This window comes from Cyanistes caeruleus, chromosome 16 (genome assembly GCF_971803275.1).
Source record: "Cyanistes caeruleus chromosome 16, bCyaCae1.hap1.1, whole genome shotgun sequence".
NCBI lineage: Eukaryota > Metazoa > Chordata > Aves > Passeriformes > Paridae > Cyanistes > Cyanistes caeruleus.
Genome location: NC_141716.1, coordinates 5,325,235 through 5,344,743, shown reverse-complemented (window position 1 = coordinate 5,344,743; position 19,509 = coordinate 5,325,235).

The window sequence follows — 19,509 nt, the reverse complement described above, 5'->3', positions numbered from 1 at the left end:
ATGCAAAAATTGACAGAGGAGTCGAAATGGAAAGTTTGCACTGGCTGGGGCCCTCCATTGCAGCCCCAAGCACGGCACATGCAGATGTGCTGTTCCTCTGTTCCCCAGGGGTTTAATCTGCTTTTGCAGCCCTGGCTCTGCCAGCCGTGCTTCCAACAGCTCCGCGCAGCGGTGCCGGCTCGGAGCACAGCCCTGGCTGCCAGGAATGCTCCAGCTCCAGCCCAGCACTGTCCCTGCTCCTCACACAGCACACCAGCATCTTTCAGGAAGTTTCAGGACTCAATTTGCAGATTAACCTCATTTTCTCAGCCCTCCTCCAAATAGTTGATGCCGTTTTCCAAAATTTCGGTGGGCCTGGTAATTGTAAAATGCAAAGGAAAAAGCAGCACAGCAAAAATCCCTGGCAGCCAAACACTCTTTACTGTCTTTTCCCATGTGTTTGAAACACTCCCAGATCCTGATTTAATGCCTTAGATTTCAGGAAACACACAAAGCACCAGGCATGCTTTGTGCTCTTTCCTGGTGTGAAGCTTTTTTGTTAAATGCTGGAAATGCAAGGGGCTGGAAGAGCTTTTTCCTTGGCTCTATGTCACCAAACAACAGGATGTGTTCAGACACCCTTCACCCCAGTCCCTTGCACCCAGAAAATCCCTTTCCTTTTCCCAGGAGACCAGCACTGAGGGATGCAGCAGGGTCAGCATCAGAAGGATTCCCAGTGGAAACTTTCCTGGGACACCCTACGCTAGCTTTGAGTCACTCTGTGACATTTCAAACTCAAAAACTTGTCACGTCTTCCAAAGCATGCTGTGACCTCTGCAAATGCCTTTTATTGGTTCTCTGTAATCTGGCTCGTTCCTGCTATTCTTCCCTTTAAGAGCCCACATCCTCCTATTTTTTCAAGCTCTGACACCCTGAGCCTGGGCTGCTCCCAAAGCCATGTTGGCATCCCTGTCCCTGTGTGAGGAGAGGGTGCTGACAGTGCTCTGCAGCCTCGGAGGGTATGACAAGGTCCCTCCTGATCATCACCAGGAGGAGGAAGAGGCTGCTGAAGCTGCTGAGCTCCATCCCTGCCCTGCCTGGAGAATCCCTGTTTCCATCCTGCTGTTTTCTCACTGATGTCACTGCAGGACCTGGGCTCTGATGGTGAATGTAAGACTCAGAGAAAGGGTTTATTCATGCTCCTGTAGCCAGGAAACTGTCAGGATCACTTTGTGGGATTGCCTGGGCTCCTTTGTTCCTGAGGCAGGCGCTGTCCCACTGACCCCAGCAGATCTGCAGAGCTCCCAGCCCTGTGCCCACCCTGATGCCTCCCAGCCACATCTCACACTTTCCCTTGGCCAGATTTACCCAGACAATATCTTAGCTCAAGCATCTCAGACCAGAGATGACAAAACCATTATTAACCCCCTTAGAGTGAGCAGAGTCCCTGGAGAGGGATTTTCTTTCCCTTCTTCAATTATGGCTCAGATGTTGTTGCACCCACCCCAAGGGAAAAGGTTCCCACATTCAGGTAAAAGCCCCAAATCCAGAGGCTCTATAATGTAGAGCAGCCCTGGGACTGCTCTAAATTAAACTGTAAGAAAACAACCAAAGGAAGCAGGAGATAAACAAAAAAAAATCTACAAAAACAAAAGGCCAGGGAAGTTAATTCCTTTCATCCTGTATTACAGAGAGAGCTCATTCGGTGCCTTTCAGTGATAACCAGGGCTGCATTCAGTGCATGACATCTTTTTTTTCTTTAAGTCTCATCAGTGGTGTTTGGGAACTGCAGGTACTGAAGAAATGTAGGGGGAAAAAAAAAATGAGCCCAGATTGTGTGAAATAAATCTTTGGTTGATTTAGTGGAAAGATGTTTACTGAGAAGTGGAACTCTCTGGACAATTGCTATCTTTCTAAAGATTCTCATAAATCACAGACAAACTGTTTGGACTCCAAGGGAAAATATTTCCAACTGTTTCACTGTTAAAAAATAAGTTGGGCTTTTTCATCCTACAATGAAAAACAATGTGTGCTCTTGAAGCATATTTTCATTTTTGTTTCTAGAGACTTCCCTGCTCTGCTTCTTGTCTTGCCTAACCTGTGAATATCATTCCAAAGCCTTGTGCCAAAGCAAAGGGGTGATCCTGTGGTGTCTGTGCTAGAATTGGCTCCTCAGGAAATTGCTGAATTGGAATCATAGAATGGTTTGGGTTGGAAGGGACTTTAAAGATTGTGTTCCAACCCCTGCCATGTACAAGGACACCTTCCACTCTCCCAGGCTGCTCAGAGCCCCCTCCACCCTGGCCTTGGACTTCCAGGGAAGCAGACACAGCTTCTCTGGGCACCCTGTGCCAGGGTCTCAGCACCCTCACAAGAAATACCTTTTTTCCCAATGTCTAAGCTCTACAAGCTCTCTGTCAGTCTGAAGCCATTCCCCCTTGTTCAGTCACTCCATGCTCATAGTCTCTCTCTGTTTCTCTTGGAGCTCCCTCAGGAGCTGGAAGGCCACAATTAGGTCACTCCAGAGCTTTCTCTTTTCCCAAGTTCAGGCTGCAGTTTTTCTCTTTTGTTTACAAAGCCCATGTGTACAGATGTTGAAACCAAAACAAGTTCACTTTTAGTGCAGTACATGATTTTACAGCAAAGCAGAAAACGTTGCCCACCCAGCCTTGAACCCAGGCCTGAATGCCTGAGGAAAAATGTCTGGAGAATGATTTGGGTAGAAGGATGCATTCATACAAGAAATTGCTAAACATCAGCAAAGCCACACTGGTGACAAGAATGTGAAATAGGTTAGAAAAATTAGATGGAGTCCTTCTTCCTCAGTAATGATCATCTCATCAGAGAAAGTCTAGTTTCACCAGGTGGCAAAGAGAAGTCACAATGACAGAAACTTTCACAAAAGCAGCTGTGAGATGAACTGGCAGGCAGCTGGACAGAGTTCAGTTAACAAAATCATTTCTTTAAATGACTTGATCCTCCAGAATTTGCTCTGATCCTTCAGCAAATTTTGCAGCCACAGGTCAGCTTGGCTCTGATACTGTGTGAGGTTCAGAGAGACACTCGAAGCCCTTGTCTTACCTGCAGCTATGCTGGCAAGATGAGCAGGCTGACCTCAGTGCAAAGAGAAATCTTCCTCTGCCAGGGAGGCACAAGGAGAAACAGAGCTTTGAAATTCAAGAATTAAAAGGCAAAAGTCAAGCTGAAGTCAGGGTGGCAGGATCTGCCTGGATTTTGTTTTCATAATACTTTTAGAGGGCAGAAGTCCCCAGGCAACACTTTCTGTCACCTCTACAGCTTAATTTGCACAGCAAGGCCAATGCTTGGAAATGCTTTTCCAATATTTGGAGCCTATAACAATATGGGGCTTATTAAAAAAAATATGGAATTTTGACCATAAATACCAGGAGTTATTTAAAAAAAATTAGAGTTATTTTTAAAGACTTTTGGGAATTCTTCAGCTGTTGTCCCCAAACAATCTTTTCTCAAGGGGTGTTTCATTTGAGTGTCTCCCTGGAGATAGAGAAGCACCTGAGACACCTCAGTGGATCATAACTGGGAGAATAACAAATTAATAGCACTGATGAGCCTCTGAAACCACTGGCAAACAAGCTGAGCAAGCAGCAAGTCCTGAATTCATCTTTGTGAGGACTAAGCTTTGGATGCATTAGGAAAATGTGTAATTCTCACCTGCTCATATCTGTACCTTAATGGAGATCTTCACTTCCCAGCAGCCCCTCCAAGGAGCTCAGAAATAAACCCCTGTCCTCTGTGAGACCGTCTGCTTTCCTTGATAAGTATGCAAACACATTTTATTATGAGCCTAATATGCCAGCTAGAAGGAGAAATTGATAGTCTGCCATATAAAGAGATTTGAGATATGCTTGAAAAAGGGCAAACTTGCAAGAAATAAAATCCATCTTGTGTTGCAATATGAGGAGATCACTTTATCTGTTCGTCTTTTATTGGAATAAAAGGGCATGTGTAGGTATTGAATTAGCTGCGTGACATGTCACAGGCTGAGCTCGAAGTATAAAAAGAAAGATTTTGATCAAATGCACACTTGCTTCAGGATGTAAAAGGGATGATGTGAAGAAGCAATTTTGCAAATTTAAGCAAAATTGGTTTAGAGCAGATTTTGACAGCAAATAGAGACAGAAAATGTGACAATCTCACCCTCACCATCCAACCAACCCACAGCAAACCCAGCTGCAGGGTCTTGTGGCAGCTGGGCCCTTCCTTCCTGCAGCCCATGGTGGGAACTGACCCAGGGCATTCAGCACATCACTGCTGAAGCCACGGCACCTCTCAGCTCTTTGGCTGGCTCCAGCCTCAAAGAAAGGGAGAAGAGAGCTGGAGACAGGGAGTCCAAGTGGGCTCTGTTGCTTGAGGAGTGACTCCTGATCCTGTTTGAACCTAATCACAGAGGATCTGGGAGAAGGTGATGCTCCTAATCCAGGAGAGGTGCAATAGTCTCATGCTCAGCTCCAGACAGGCTGAATTTCTTCAAGTGCTAAAACTCAAGCACAAGGTAAGTCAAATCCATTTCTCTATAGATTCTCAGTTTGCCTAATTGCAGACTTCCTCACAAGTGCCATGCTCATGGAGGATTCAGAAGACATGAAGCTATTTTTACTCTTCATTTAACTCTTCTCAGCCATTAGCAACTGAGAAGTTGTGATTAGTGCTGCGAGTTCTCCTGTAAAACAGTTATCCAGTGAATCACTCTTCACTGACAGGGCTCTGCCCACCTTCCCACCAGACTCACCAGGTGATAGCCTACTATTATAACTCCTCCAGGAGACAGTTACTTCATGGAAACAATCCTTTTCTTCCTCTCCTGCCTGGTGGGGAGCCTCCCTGCTCAGCTCCATGGCAAACAGCAGCTGCTGCTGGGGGTGACCCTTCCAGCCAGGGAATCCTCACAGATGGGGCTTCAACAGGGAGCACAGGGAGCACAGGGAGCACAGGGAATGGTCCTGCTGGCTCCAGGGAGCTGATAAGGATGGAAACAAATAAATGCCACCCCAAGTTCCTGGAGATCCACCCATGCAGGGTGATTGGAGGTCATGGTTCTGGTTTATGAAGTTTTCCCCATGAGAAGTGCCCCTGCTTTAGCCACCTCCAGCTGGATCAGGAGGAGATTCTCCCCAAAATGAGGGCTTCCCTCCAGTGTCTGGTGCTCACAGCACTCCTGTCCCCCATTCTCTGCTAAAGTCAATGCACAGCAATGCAAAATCAAAGCACAGCAGTCTGCAGTGTGCTGTGTTTCATCGGGAGGAGGAAGCAGGAGCAGATCCAGACCTGCTGCAACACCTTTTCCCACTGTCCCAGGGGATGGGCTGGCCTGGGCTCAGCAGGAACAGGGTTATCCAGAACCACTGGTATTGATCCTGGGCAGGTTATGCTGGAGAGGAGCTGCAAGTGACAACAATAATCATCCTCATTCTCATTGCTTTACTTGATCACACAGACAGAGCCCAAAATGTGACGATAATAACAGGAACCCCCTGTCAGCATCTTTGATTTTCTCTTCATGAAATCACACGTTTTGCTGTTGTTTTTGAAAAAAATATTAGATGAGAATCATTACAAGGAAAATTAGGTTTGAATGTTGCCAGTTTGTGGAGAGAGGATGGAGAAACAGCCTCAGTGAGCTTCTTTTCTGCCCAGAATCTGGAATCAGTGGCAGAGCTCCACATCTGAGCCCAATCCTGCCTTCCTGACTGCCCAGACCTGCACCAGAATTCAGGAGTTCCTGACTTTTGCCATGTCCCAGCTGACTGGGAGCTAAATAACAGGCTGGGTTCAGCTATCACCACCAATGTGTTTTCATATTTCCATCAAGATTGGTCTTGATAGTCCTGGAGATCTTTACTGACCTTAATGATTCCATGATTCTATGCCACCATCTAAATCAAAAGGAGTGGAGAAACAACAGAGTCAAAATCCAGTCCCTTCCTCTAACTCAGTGCACTTGTGTTTTACTGGCTCAACCTAATTATTACAGCTTGTGTTTATGTGGATCTTTTTGCCAACCTATAAAATAGCAGCAAATCCTCATGCTTGGTTTTGGCACTGAGCAAACATCTCAGACAAACCTCCCTTGAAACCCCCTGGTTCCTGCAGCCCATGGATTTGTTCTCCAGGGTGTGATGACAGTGAGGTTTGGTCCTATATGGCTTAAATGACATTAAGTGGTTTTTCCAGTACTCCAACAGCAAACCCCATTCACAGGTGTAATTTCTAACCTGGCACAGATGAATGAAATTATATTTGTGTGATGATATCCAGAGAAATGCTTTTGTTTTGGAATAAATCAAGGCGAGGGCTGGTGGTGCAGGTTGCAATAAAGCTGCAGGAAACAGAGCTGCCACTCCTGCAGCCAGGCTGAGCACCTGCAGTGCAAGAAGGCAGATTAGGGATGGCATACAGAATGTGTGTAAATATTGTACATAACGGGGTTTGGCCAGCCCATGTGGATTTGAGCCCACGAGAGGAGCAGCAGCCTTTCCTTTCCTTCACAGAAAGAAGACGTAAATCCCGAGGTTTATAATCAATTCTGAGCGTGGAGTGAGAGGATGTTCGATGTTAAATGTTTAAATTAAACACAGCAACTTCTGCTGTTCAGACAGAAACCCACTCTCCTGGGAGGCTTTCTCGTAGGTGTGTTTAATGGGACCAGCTTTGCAGCAGCCAAAATCAATGCTGAGTCTGCTACAACACAAGCACAGGGCTGAAGCTGGAGAATATTGTCTCATGGGTTTTGTTGTGGGCTCCCAGTTCAGCCTGTGATGAGGGGATGTGCATCCCAGAAACTCCAAGTTTCTTAGTTAAGGATTAAAATTTTTCAAAGTACTTTGCTATAATTGCACACTTTTCCTTAAATTAAATGCTTGAATAATTCTAGAAATTGGCTTGAACTAGTAAAGGCTTCACCTCTAGCTATAATTTGCTAGGAAACAGGTAAAAAAAGAGACAGCTCAAGCAAGAATAAGTAGCATGAGTATAAAGAGGTTTGGGAGAGAGGAATTAAGTGTGAATATGTATCAGCAATAACTTACATTGATGTTACTGTCACAGAACCCTGAAAATAAAATCCACGAACAAACGGGATAAATATTAAACCAGCATTTGTGTTCACTTTCATTTCAACAGTGCAAATACTTAAACACATTAAAAAAGATTTAGATTTTCTAGATACTCAGAGGTTTTGTAGGCACTGTCAAATTTGATTCAAGTTGATGAAGAAGTCTGAATACTCTGTATAAATATGCAGCTTAGTAAGCCTCGTGCCTAGCCCAAAAAGCAAGATATTTTTAAGGAGCAGACTAAAAATGGGATCCATACAGCATCCTCATGATTGCTCTGGAAATTTGGAGAAAAAAGAGAAGCAGCATGGGAGTGTGCATGGGGTTATAACCTGTGCTGAAGCAGAGGTGGGAGAACACAGCCCTCCCCAGCAGACAGAACATATTTTCCTGTTTTCCTTGCAAGATGCTGGAGAAGAGAAGCCAGGGACCAGCCAGGTCCAACCAAAGCCCTCAGTCCAATCTGACACATTTCTGTGCTGATTCATCTGACAGTTCAAGTGTGACCTGGGGCTGGAGGCTCAGCAGCTGCTAAAAGACTTGTGATGTTGAGGCTGCCCAGCTGGAGAGCGCTGCCTGCCCGTGGGGGTCTCCTGACCTGTGTTCTCCAGCCCCCAGGAGCTGCTCAGCTTTGTTCCTGCCCTTCCTGTGGCTGAAAGAGATCTCTCATGGGGGAGATATCTAGGGCAGGAGCAGGCATCACCACCTCCCAGAGGCACCACGGACAGCTTCCCATTTGAAAATTAGATAAATTTAACCACTACAGGACTTTGCAGCATCAAGGGGTCCTGAGGAGGCTGCAAGGTGCTGTGTGCTTGGGCAGCCTCAGCAGGGAGAAATCCACATCCACTGATGCTTTGGCCACCAATTCTGGAGCTGGGAAGATGTGACAGCATCAGGATTGACCAGGGTTTTGATTGGCCATGGATGTTGATGGCCTTTAATTTTCAGACTTGCAAACTTGGAACTTTGTTTGACTTACAACTAAAAGGAACATATGATTATTACAGCATTTGGACCCAAGAATTAGTAAAAAACAAAAGCAGCATATGAGGCAACATATGGTAAATATGTATTTAGAAGCACAGAAAGTAGACAAACTCATCTGGGTCAAGATTTAATCAGATAATGTTTGGTTTAGACTCAGCACTAATGCTGCTTTGGAAGCATATTACATTTGGAATCAGTATTTAAAACTCTGTTACAGGCAAATGAAAATAAAAACTAAGGAAAAAAAAAAAAAAAAGAGTGGCAAATTTACATTTCTTTGGCAACCAGAAGATCAAGTCTAATTAATCCATACTCACCCACTTGCCTTACACTTCTGGTACAAAGGGCTAGCCTGGCTGTGTAATGCACTTAGTAACTCATCTCCTTTTGGTTTATTTATTTAATAATTCCCAAATTCCAGCTAGACCTAAAAATATCATCTTAGACTCTGAAGAAGCACCTGAAAGAAGAAAAGGGAAAGCTCTGATAATGCTGGAGCTCCTTTCTGTTTTAATGGAAGTCCTTCTGGTTCAAGAGGTTTTAAGGCAAAATATTTCCTCCCAAAGTCAATGAATCACAAAGCACAGTCAGTGCTCTCATGGCTTGGGCTAATCTTTTAAGAGCTCTGTGGCCTGTAATTGTGATATCACCCAATGTTTTCCCAGCACCTCTATAATTTCCCAATTCCATCATTATGTGACCTTTGGCAGGCTCCGTAAGTTGATGTTGTTCCAGCATGCAAAATGTACTGTTCACATTCAGATCTCTCTTACTCAGGTGGAGACAATGGAGGAACACCATCATCTGTAGGCTGGGAAAAAGATCTGGACCCATCCAGAGTATTTTCCTCAGCCAAAGAGTTATAGCTTCAAGCCATAAATAACACAAGGTATGTGGGAAATCAACATGAGCATGCATGAGACTCGTAGTACATAAAATTGCCTCTGAATCCTGATGGATGAAGTGGTCCACCTCTGTTCTCCAGCAATTATTTCCCCACCAGACCATTGCATTGCACGTGGCCCATCATGGAATCCCTGTGCCAAGCCAAATCCAGCCACCAGCAGAGCCTCTCACACCCGCTTTCCATCACCTCCTGCTTGAAACCGTGCATGCCTTGGGACTTTCCATTGTTCTTCCATCTGATTAAATATTCACAAAATCTCTCCTCTGTTTGGTGCAGGGTTCCCTACCCAATTTTCACTAACAGGTATGAATTTATTCATTTAGTGGGAGCCCAAGTGGGACACAGTAAAGATCACGGGAGAGAGCAGGCACTGCACAACAGCCAAAGTGCAGGACGGGTGATTTCTGAGCAGATGTGTCTTTCTTTGAGAGTCGGGTTTAAGTTAGGATCAGGCATTTGATGTGGTCGCTGAATTTCCTACATATTTATGACTCTACACATGAGAAAAGTTGTCAGCTTAGAAATGAGATGAGAACAGTTTGCTGCTCCCTCCCCGTTTAACAAAGGCACCAGGTGGCTGGCAGAGACGCTGGATTACTTCATTAGCAGCAAGCAGAGCAGAAGGCTGGCTGTGAACAAGCAGTGCTGAAGGAAGCCAAGCAGATGAAGCTGCAGGATGGAGCCCCTCCAAGTGCTGATAGGAGAAGGGAAGATGGGCCAAGCCGGTGAGAAAACCCTGTCACCTCTCCCAGGCACCCACAGAGCCCTCAAACACCCCTCAATACATCTGTGAAAGCATCTCCTGTCCAGACACGCTCTGCCTCTGTGTTATCCTGCCCAGCAAGGGCTGCTGCTCACAGGACAGTGATTGCAGCAGCCCCCCCTGGGAGCCATAAAGCACTCAAACATATGGCTCTGCTGCTCCACATCTGCTGGGGTAGCGCTGCCTCCCTGCTCACACGAGATCCAGCAAAGACGGGCGCGTGCGGGAGCGGTTCACGGGCACCCACAGCTTCGGGGGGAATCCTTCCACTCTCCTGGTTTTTGGACCATCTCTCCTAATTCCATCAGATTATGGCCTTAGTGAGGGTAGGAGAGGCAATAAACTGATGCATCAGCCTTTCAGGGGGATTTGCTACCCTCCTTTTCCTTGTCTCACAGAGATGCGGCATGGTTTGCCATGGATACTGGGAACCAGCACTGAGAATGTGTAGCTGGGAAGCAGGGAGCTTCTCCTGGGTCCTGGAATTAATTAATTAATGTGTCCCTCCATTTTAAAAAGGCACACAGAAATATATCAGACTTCTGGGGCACTTGGAAATTCTCTTACCAACAGGTATTAAAAGCATATGGCCTGCTGCCTGCCAAGGACGTCAGGGAAATGAAGGGAACAGCTCCAATTTTAACTGAAGAGAGGACTCAGGTAAAGGATCACAAAGCTCTCTGACAGGGCATGCTGCCCCTCAAGGTGCTGTAAATAGCCACAAGCCAATGATAGCAATTACTGGAATGTTTTCCCCTTCCCTCTTGGAGGAGATTCAACGATTTCTCCTATTTTTTTCTAGAAAGGATTGCAGCAGGCAAGGTGTGGCTGCCAAGCCTTTCTTTGGGGGGCAGCTTGAGCGTCTCCCTCCCTCTGTGCCCCAGCTTAGCAGTGATCTTGTGCTGATCCCCCTGCCCATTCATCTGCTGTGCTCACCCTTCAGAGCTGGCACTGCAGACAGGCTAATCCTCTTTGGTGCCTCTAACTTTAATTAAAAGGTCACCTTTCAAACTCCACTCAGAGCCCAGTGGTCCCTTCTGCTCCTCTCACAAATCAAATTAACCATCAAGTCACAACTGGGAAATTTAGCATCTCTTTGCAATGATGGCAGTCATCATTTCAGTTTAAAGAACTCTCTGCTTCACCCAGGACAGCAGCACTGAGGGAAAGCAAAAACCTGAGGAGCTGTGGATGGGGATCTTAATACAACGTTATTGGCAAGTGAATGAAGCCTTAAGAACAGGTTTACAGACTTGAAACACAAATAGAAAAAGAGGAAAGCTACATCTTCTTCATGGCAATCAAGTTCTGCTGCTGGTTGAAGAGGCATGATCAAAAGGAGGGAAGACAGGTAATGCTCCTGCATTCTAACCCATGTAACTGTGGTTTTTGGGGCAGTTCACTTTGAAAGTCATTCTCTATTTAAATACTCAAGGTCCTGGTGAGCTGGCCATGAGTGTGAACACAGTTTAGTCAGTGCATCCTTCACCAAAGACTCTCTGGTAGTCTTCTCCTGCCCATGTGCCACCAACCACAAGGTCTCACCCACAAAGACAAGTCACAGAGGTGAGCCAGGATCCTTTCCCAGCTGCTGGGGAGCACGGTGGAGGAGCAAAACCGACTGCCTCTGCTTAGCAGGAATAACACAGGAGGAGCAGGACTGCAAGCAAACATGGCAAAATGAGTAGCTAAAGCCACGGGGACCATTTCATAATGCCTCTGAAAATGTGGAGCTGCTCACCAGTTTTCCCTCACTGCTATTTCACAATGCTGGCTGATTAAATTTTGCTGTCTGGTATTGAGTCTAAATAACAATGAATAACTTATGAGGAGCTCTTCTAATGAGACACACTCTGTTCCTGCGATTCACTCAGCGTTGGGATTGTTGCTCACCAGACCCAGGGGAGCCAGCCAGGTCTCCTGCCCATTTTCCATGAATCTGGATAACAGTTGGTGAGCTGCCACCCACAGCTGGCTCCCACCTACATCAGGCCATGGATTGGGACCCCAACCTTTGCTCCCACATCCCTGGGCATCGTGGCCAGCTGAGGAGATGAGCTGGCTGGTGAAGTGCCCAGTGAGAATACAAAATCAAAATCCCACCAGCTTCCCTGGAATCATTCAGCCTGTCCCACCAGCTCTTTCTTCTTATCCAGCTCCTGTTAGGTTTTTATTTTCTGCTGAAGGCAAGTCTCCACCAGAATGAAGTGCTGGACACGATATTTAAAATATTTTGAGTCCTGCAATGGGTTTAACTCTCCCAGCCGCGGTTCCTAGTGGAGGGAATTTGCATCCAGAAGCGGTGCAAAATGTCCATTTGTTTTGCTTAGCTGAGCAGGAACTCCACCACCTCTCACTCCGCTCTGGCCCAGATAAGGGTGATGCTTAAACCAATTCGCTTTGATACAAACAAAATGCTTTACAAAGGCAGCTCTGAATTCCCCAGGCTGAAAGGCACTTAAGCAGCAGCTTTTGTGCAGCTTTAGCTCTGATGATCCATGATCAGACGGGTGGTGCAAAGTGCCTGTCTCTCCTCCAGACTGGGAGGCAGCGATTTCTCTGCCCAAGTGCTGTGAGTGCATCCCAAACGCATGAGGAGCTGTTTAAGCACCAGTTGCCAGAGCCTGCCAAATATGAAATAGATTTGCCTTCCACATTCAAGTGAATTTTTATTTTTGTCAATCTTTCCACTCTTATAACATGTCCCCCTGTGAAATATGTTGAGCTGAGATAACCGGGCATAACGCATCCGCAGGGATTTGCAGTGGCAAGAAAACAATCTTGATATTCCATGATGAAAAATGTCAAGTAGTTTTATAGTATCAAATGATGATGGTTTTTACATTCTGTCTGTGCAGAGTAAGCTGTGGAAAAAGCTAGACTGTGTGGATTTATGTATGTGTGTGTATTTACTGCAACCACTGATCAGATCAAGAAAGCAGTGAGGAATCTCAAACAAACCTCATTGTTTTCCCTACACACCCCAGGACTTCTTTTCTTTCTGTGCTTTTTTTCCCCCTTCTAATTACAGTGATGCTATTACCCAAATTAGCAGCTGAGAGCACAGCACACAGAAAACCTTTTCAGGACCAGGTGTGATGGCAGTGAGACAAATGCCACTGAGACCTGGCAAGATGCTGTCCCAGGCAGGAGGAGAAAACACACGGGGTTTGGGGTTTGGGGTTTGGGGTTTGGGGAGCCCCCTCTGCTCCCTGCAGATACAGGATCCCCCCAAAAGGTGATTCTTTGTTTATTTAGCCCTTGTGGACCACAATCTTTTTGCATCTTAGAGCACCTGTGAAGAGCTCATGTGTGGGGAAGGCAGTGGGAACAAGGTTTACCCTCCAAAGGGGATTAATTAGGAGAAAAGCAGATGGTGGACACAGGATAAATAAGAAACTTAAGGGTATAAATGAGTAAGTATGAGAGAAGAACATTTCTTTCTCAGCTCCTGGTTCCACCATGTGTCTTTTGCTATCTGCCATCTTCTCCAGCAGGGATAGAGCTTAAAAAAAACCTGAGTCAGTGAAATGAAGCTTATTTTCCAAGCATGTACTGCTGGCTGGGAGGTATGATTTGTGTTAACTCCGTCTCCCCCGAGTGATTTTCTAAAATGTCAAAGTAAAACTTCTTAGTTCTTCTTAGATTTGTGCAGAAATTTCAGTTTAGGAGCAGGCCAGAGGTGGGGCTGAGCTCCAAGGCCCTGCAGGGGTTGAAGTCACCTGGACTGCTCAGGCGCTAAACAAGAAGATAAAAGAGCCAGCCCTCCTTGGGTTTTAACGCAGACATAAAGCTCCTAAAATTCAGTGTTTGCACCAAAGTTTGCATGATCTTATCTGAATTCAAAACTGAACCTGTCAAGGTTTAGCAGCACTTGGGTCTGGTACAGAGTTTTAAGCTAATGTACCATGGTCACCATGTTACATTGAGTCAAAATTTAGCTTTTTTTTGTCTTTTCCAAGATACTTTCCAGTCTGGGTCCGTTTAATGTCATTACCCAGGTATGTAAAACCTAATTAGGCAGCAGGACAGCAGGAGGATGCAGCTCTGGCCTCTGTGTATTGCCAGGAGGCTGCGCAGGGTGAATTTCCCCACAGACACCCACGGCTGCACAGTCTCACTTCTCTGTGTGGGAGAGAAGGGAAACAGCTCCAGGCAGTGAGGTGGGAATGCTGTGGAGCAGAGAGAGGGAAGGGAAGCCCCTAACATTACACTTGTCAGACAAAAGGTTACCAGGAATGATCTCTCCCCGGTGCCTCCTTAACCACCTGCTTCCGATGACGCCCTTCAACCGGCTGCAGGTAGGGAAGGATGGATTTCCACTATTTCCACGGCTGTTTAGGAGTTTTAATTACATCTGGCACATCAAGAGAAGCCTAAATCAAAGCCCTTGGCACAGGGGAGATTAAATGTTGCTCCTTTCAAACTACATATTGTCTTTGGTTTTATCTCTATAAACAGAATATTATGGAAGCAAATGTGGCAACATTCAGTGAGCGCTTCCTCCTTAATCCACCTCAGCATTTGCCTGCTCTCAGTTGGTTTCTGCAGTAATCACATTTCCTTTATCTTTAATTCATAACCTGATCTTTCATTTCTTTCTTCCTCTAGCCCTGTGTATGCATATTCCTGCTCACGGCTCTTGCAGTGCACAGTGTAACCTAATGCCAGAGGGAAAGTGAGGTGAATTTCTGTGAAACTTCCAAAGGAGGCTGACATTTGAGGAAGGATTCAGGTGCCTGAACACACGTCATGTGCTGCTTTGGAACCCCCCATGGAAGCTGAGGCATCCCCAGAAGGGCTGGAAGATGTGACAGGAAAGCTCTGGGAGGTCACATCCTCGTGGGGACCGTGTTCCCCAAGGTTGGGTTAATAGAGCAGACAGAAAATCAGAGTGTCACAGCAATTATTGCTGATGTTGAGACGATCCAGGAGATGATGAAAACCTCTTTTCTGGCTTATTTTGTTCAGGAATTTTGAGGAGACGAGGGCAAGAGCTTTTAGCCTTTGCAGTGTGCCTGGAGAGGGTTGTCCCCCATTTTGGGCCACCAGGGGACCCAGGGGCCCTGGCCCTGCAGCCCTGGAGGGTACAAAATCCTCAGATCTGCCTTTAATCTACTGACAGGATTTGTGTAAGAATTCCACGAAATCTGATAACTAAAGCTCTCAAGAGGTAGAGGATTTGCTGTGATCCTGGGTGGAATAAGCTAAGATGTTATTTCTTTCAAAACCTAATCTGGCATGGATGTGGGTAAAATCCCCCAAATCCACAGAAGCCCTGTTTTAGGCTGAACACATGCAAAAATATGTGTTTTAAAAGAATGGGACTCCAGGTATAGGATGGGTGCTTTTTCCTGAGCTACAGAGACATAAAAGGAGGTTATTTTAATAAATGTGGGATCACTTCCTTGCACTGAGGCTATGGAGAGGTGACAGGAGGGGATGTGGATGGGAGAGACTCCCAGGGCAGCTTTGTGGAGGAGGAGGGTTAATAAATCACCTCCCAAAGCTGCTGCCCCTCTGCCCCATCTCTCACAGCACTAGCAGGATTCCTTATCCAGACAGGAAAACTGTTTCCCTGGGTCTGGCTTCCCTGAGCTGCGTCACTTTGGAAATGGGAAGTCAGAAAAATACAAGAATAAACCTTAATAACCTGCAGCTGCCTCCTGGCACAGGGGAGCACTTGTGATGGGACCTTCCCTTTATATCTTGAGCCTCTGGATGCTTTGTCCTGCTGAAATGAGAAGTGTGGGCGATGCCAGGCGGGCGGGCATTGGAGAGGAAACGAGCAACATGAAAGGAAAATAATAAACAAATGCCAACCTAAATTAGCAGCAGCAGTCTGGGAAGTGGGTCCTTTGAGCAGTTTATCTGTGAGTCAGATCACGGTGTGCCCAGCTCATTCCCACTGCTTCTCCCCAAGAGCTCATGAACATAAAAATAATTCTGTAAATACAATTATTTGCTTCTTGGAAGTGCCTTTTTCTCCCCTGAAACAAACAGAAATAAAATTCCACAATGACTCTATAGGAAATGAGCACGAAACTCAATTGGTTGCATTAATCTGCTTTGCAATTTATTTATTTTTTTAAATGTGCATTCCTAAAGAATAAACCATTTTTTTTCCAGCTGGAGCGGGGCTGTCCTTGAGCAGAAGCTGCAGCACACACAGCCTGTGCTGCTCCTTTGTCACTGTCCTGGTGTGACCCAGATTCACACGGGATTTGTCACCGCTCTGGAGAATGAGACCAGGCAATGCAAAGGCCCATCCACATTTAGGTTTTGTAGCACTGGCCTCACCCTGGGCTTTTGTTTGCCCTGGATGGGCTCAGATGGACCAGTTTGTAACTTGTAGACTGATTTCTGCTGCTGGGGAAAATTGGGCCAGGAAAATACAACTGAGAAAAATAACCTGGGAAAGAGTTTTCCCTCTGGGAAAGGGGGCAAAGCTGTCTGAAAAAAACAGCCTCGTGGTAAGTTCCCTAAGAAAGTCTGGAGATTTAATATTTTTATAACTTCTTTTATCCCTCTAGTAGTATAAGAAAAAGGGCAAACACGACCAGAATTTTCATTTAGTTGCTTGCAAAAGGAATAATTTGATGGTCTAAATTTAAGATTTAAATTTAAATCTCCAGATCAGCTGCTGGAGCCTGGGAAATCCCTCTGGTCAGTGTGTGTCTGGCAAGAGACATAAATCATCTCACATTTCTCCTTTTAGAAACTGAAAATTCCTGGGGTAAACAAACACTGATATACAGATATTTATGAAACTAAAGGGAAGAAAAAGAAAGGGGGGGGGGGGGGGGGAAAGAAAGGTGGGGGGGTGGGGAGGAAAGGAAAGAAGATCTGCAAAAGGAAAATTTAGAGGTCTGATTCATTCCGATGGAAACAAGTTGAACAGTTCCAGGTTTTCCTGTGCAGAATGTAAAATCTTGTTGTCACGTTTTGGGATAGAAAAAACTCGATGTTATTGTTATAAGACTGAAAAAAATAAGAATGTTTCTGCTTTCCACTGTTAATGAGGCACAAAAGATAACAAACCTTCATTGTGCAAAACCCTCTGCCGTTCTGTACCCGGGGGTTTTCCTGCATCTCCTCCCTTTCCCCTCATCACTAATAGCCCTGTAAAAATGCAAAATACTTCACAGAGGCAGAGAGGAGACGCTGCCTGAGAGATAACACAGCACATTGGCAACTTCGGGCAAAGAGGCGTTGGTGGCTCCCAAACTCCGCTAATGAGAGCAGCCTTGCGCCGAGCGGGAATGGTAATCAATTAGACACACAGAGTATTAATGATGTTCTTTTGCCTAATTAGATTAGCAAAACACGAGCACAGCCACTTGGGTTTTTCCCCTGCAGCTCTCCAGTTTGTGCTGTGGGATCAGCGCCCATCTGGCCGAGGGATGCTCCGGAGGGAGCGGATTCCCCGGAGCCGGGAGCCTGTGCCCACAGCCCCTGTACCCACTCCTCTTGTACTCACATCCCCTGTACCCACTGTCCCTGTACCCACATCCCCTGAACCCACAGCCCCTGTACCCACTGCCCCTGTACCCACTCCTCTTGTACTCACATCCCCTGTACTCACTGTCCCTGTACCCACAGCCCCTGTACCCACTGTCCCTGTACCCACATCCCCTGTGCCCACTGTCCCTGTACCCACATCCCCTGTACCCACAGCCCCTGTACCCACTGCCCCTGTACCCACAGCCCCTGTACCCACTGCCCCTGTACCCACTGCTCCTGTACCCACTGCCCCTGTACCCACATCCCCTGTACCCACTCCTCTTGTACCCACTGTCCCTGTACCCACTGTCCCTGTACCCACTGCCCCTGTACCCACAGCTCCTGTACCCACTGCCCCTGTACCCACAGCCCCTGTACCCACTGTCCCTGTACCCACATCCCCTGTACCCACTGTCCCTGTGCTCACTGCCCCTGTACCCACAGCCCCTGTACCCACATCCCCTGTACCCACTGTCCCTGTACCCACAGCCCCTGTACCCACTGTCCCTGTACCCACAGCCCCTGTACCCACATCCCCTGTACCCACAGCCCCTGTACCCACAGCTCCTGTACCCACTGCCCCTGTACCCACAGCCCCTGTACCCACTCCTCTTGTACCCACTGCCCCTGTACCCACATCCCCTGTACCCACTGCCCCTGTGCCCACAGCCCCTGTGCCCACCCTGGGGACCGGCAGGAGAGCAGAATGGGAAGATTTCCTGCTCTTCCTTCAGCTTTTAAATGCCTGGGGCCGAAGGCAGAGGTTGAGCAGGTCCCCGAGCAGCACAGCCCATGCAGCTGGAGAGCCAGCGGAGCTCAGGGAGGAGCAGATGTTCTCCAGCGGTCGCAGGATGCACAAGGAATGTCAAACCCAACTGGGAGCTCCCAGGAGCCACCCCACGTGGAGCTGCTGGGATCTCCAGGATAGCAAAATAACCGAGCTGTGGAAGAATGAGAGGAGCCTTATCTCCAAGATAAGATTTAGAGCAAGACGAGAAGCAGATAAGGTGCCAGGAACACTCACAGTTCCACAGACCCACAACGTGTGAGATCCCTGAAAAACACCGATAAACTGGGTCTTCATCACTTTTCCTCCCAGTTATCTGATTTATGCAGATGCAGGTAACACACTGCTGAGGGCCCAGCTCCCAGCACAGAGAAAATGAAAGGCACTGCAGTGTCTTAATGAGGGAATATTCTTAGAGCAGATCCAAATGAAGTGTTAAAAGGATTGCACAAATGATCTTCCCAGATTGCTGGTGGGGAATTGGGAGTTACCACATCTAAAAAAGAAAATTAAAAAAAAAAAAAAAAAAAGGTGAAAATAAGGTTTTAAGATATCGTTAAAGAAGGATGAACCACACTTCAGAAGGCCCCTGACTTTCTCCAGCAGCTTGGGCTCTCTCAGGAGAAGCACGGGACATCCTGGAAAGTTAGATGGACAATCCTTGATGTTAAAAAAACCAAAAATCTATCATTTTTTTGGTGCAGCAAGCTCAACCTTACTGATTTTTTTCTTCATCACAGAGAAAAACAAAACTTAGTGTCTGCATCTCCCAAGACGAGTCCTCTGCCAATCCATCCTTAGAAATGAAGGCATCCAGAGACAACAAGTACTTTACTTTTTCTATTAAAAATCCTTTTATTGCTACTGTTTAGGTGGTAAGTGCACAGTTGGAATTGGCACAGGGTGCCCAGAGAAGCTGTGGCTGTCCCATTCCTGGAAGTGTCCAAGGCCAGGCTGGATGGGGCTTGGAGCAGCCTGGGACAGTGGAAGGTGTCCCTGCCCATGGCAGGGCAGTGAAATGAGATGAGCCTTGAGGTCCCTTCAAACCCAAACCATTTGATGGTTCCATGATTCTATGAACTACAGAGCAGATTTTATCTGCAATGCCACAGAGGCTGGAGTAGCTCAGGATTTTCAATTCTTCCCCCTGCTGAGGTGCAAGGCTTCTGCAATTTCATCAACTTTCAGAGCATTGCTCCACTTGGAACAGATTTTGTATTTTTAAATCAGAAAGCCAGAATAGTAAGAGATCACATTTTGCACATTAGTTTGAAGCAGGGCACATTAGTATGTTGAACACTCATGTCTGGAGCTACAGTTTCTATAGTTACTTGTGCATCAGTGTTTCACTGAACTACTGCAATATTCATTTTACAGCAGCTCTGCTTCCCCCTTACTAGAAAGAGAGGTTTTGTAAGAGAATTTGTGGTGGGTTCATCCCTTTTCCACACACTTACAGGAGGTTTCTCAGGACTCTCTTTACTGACAG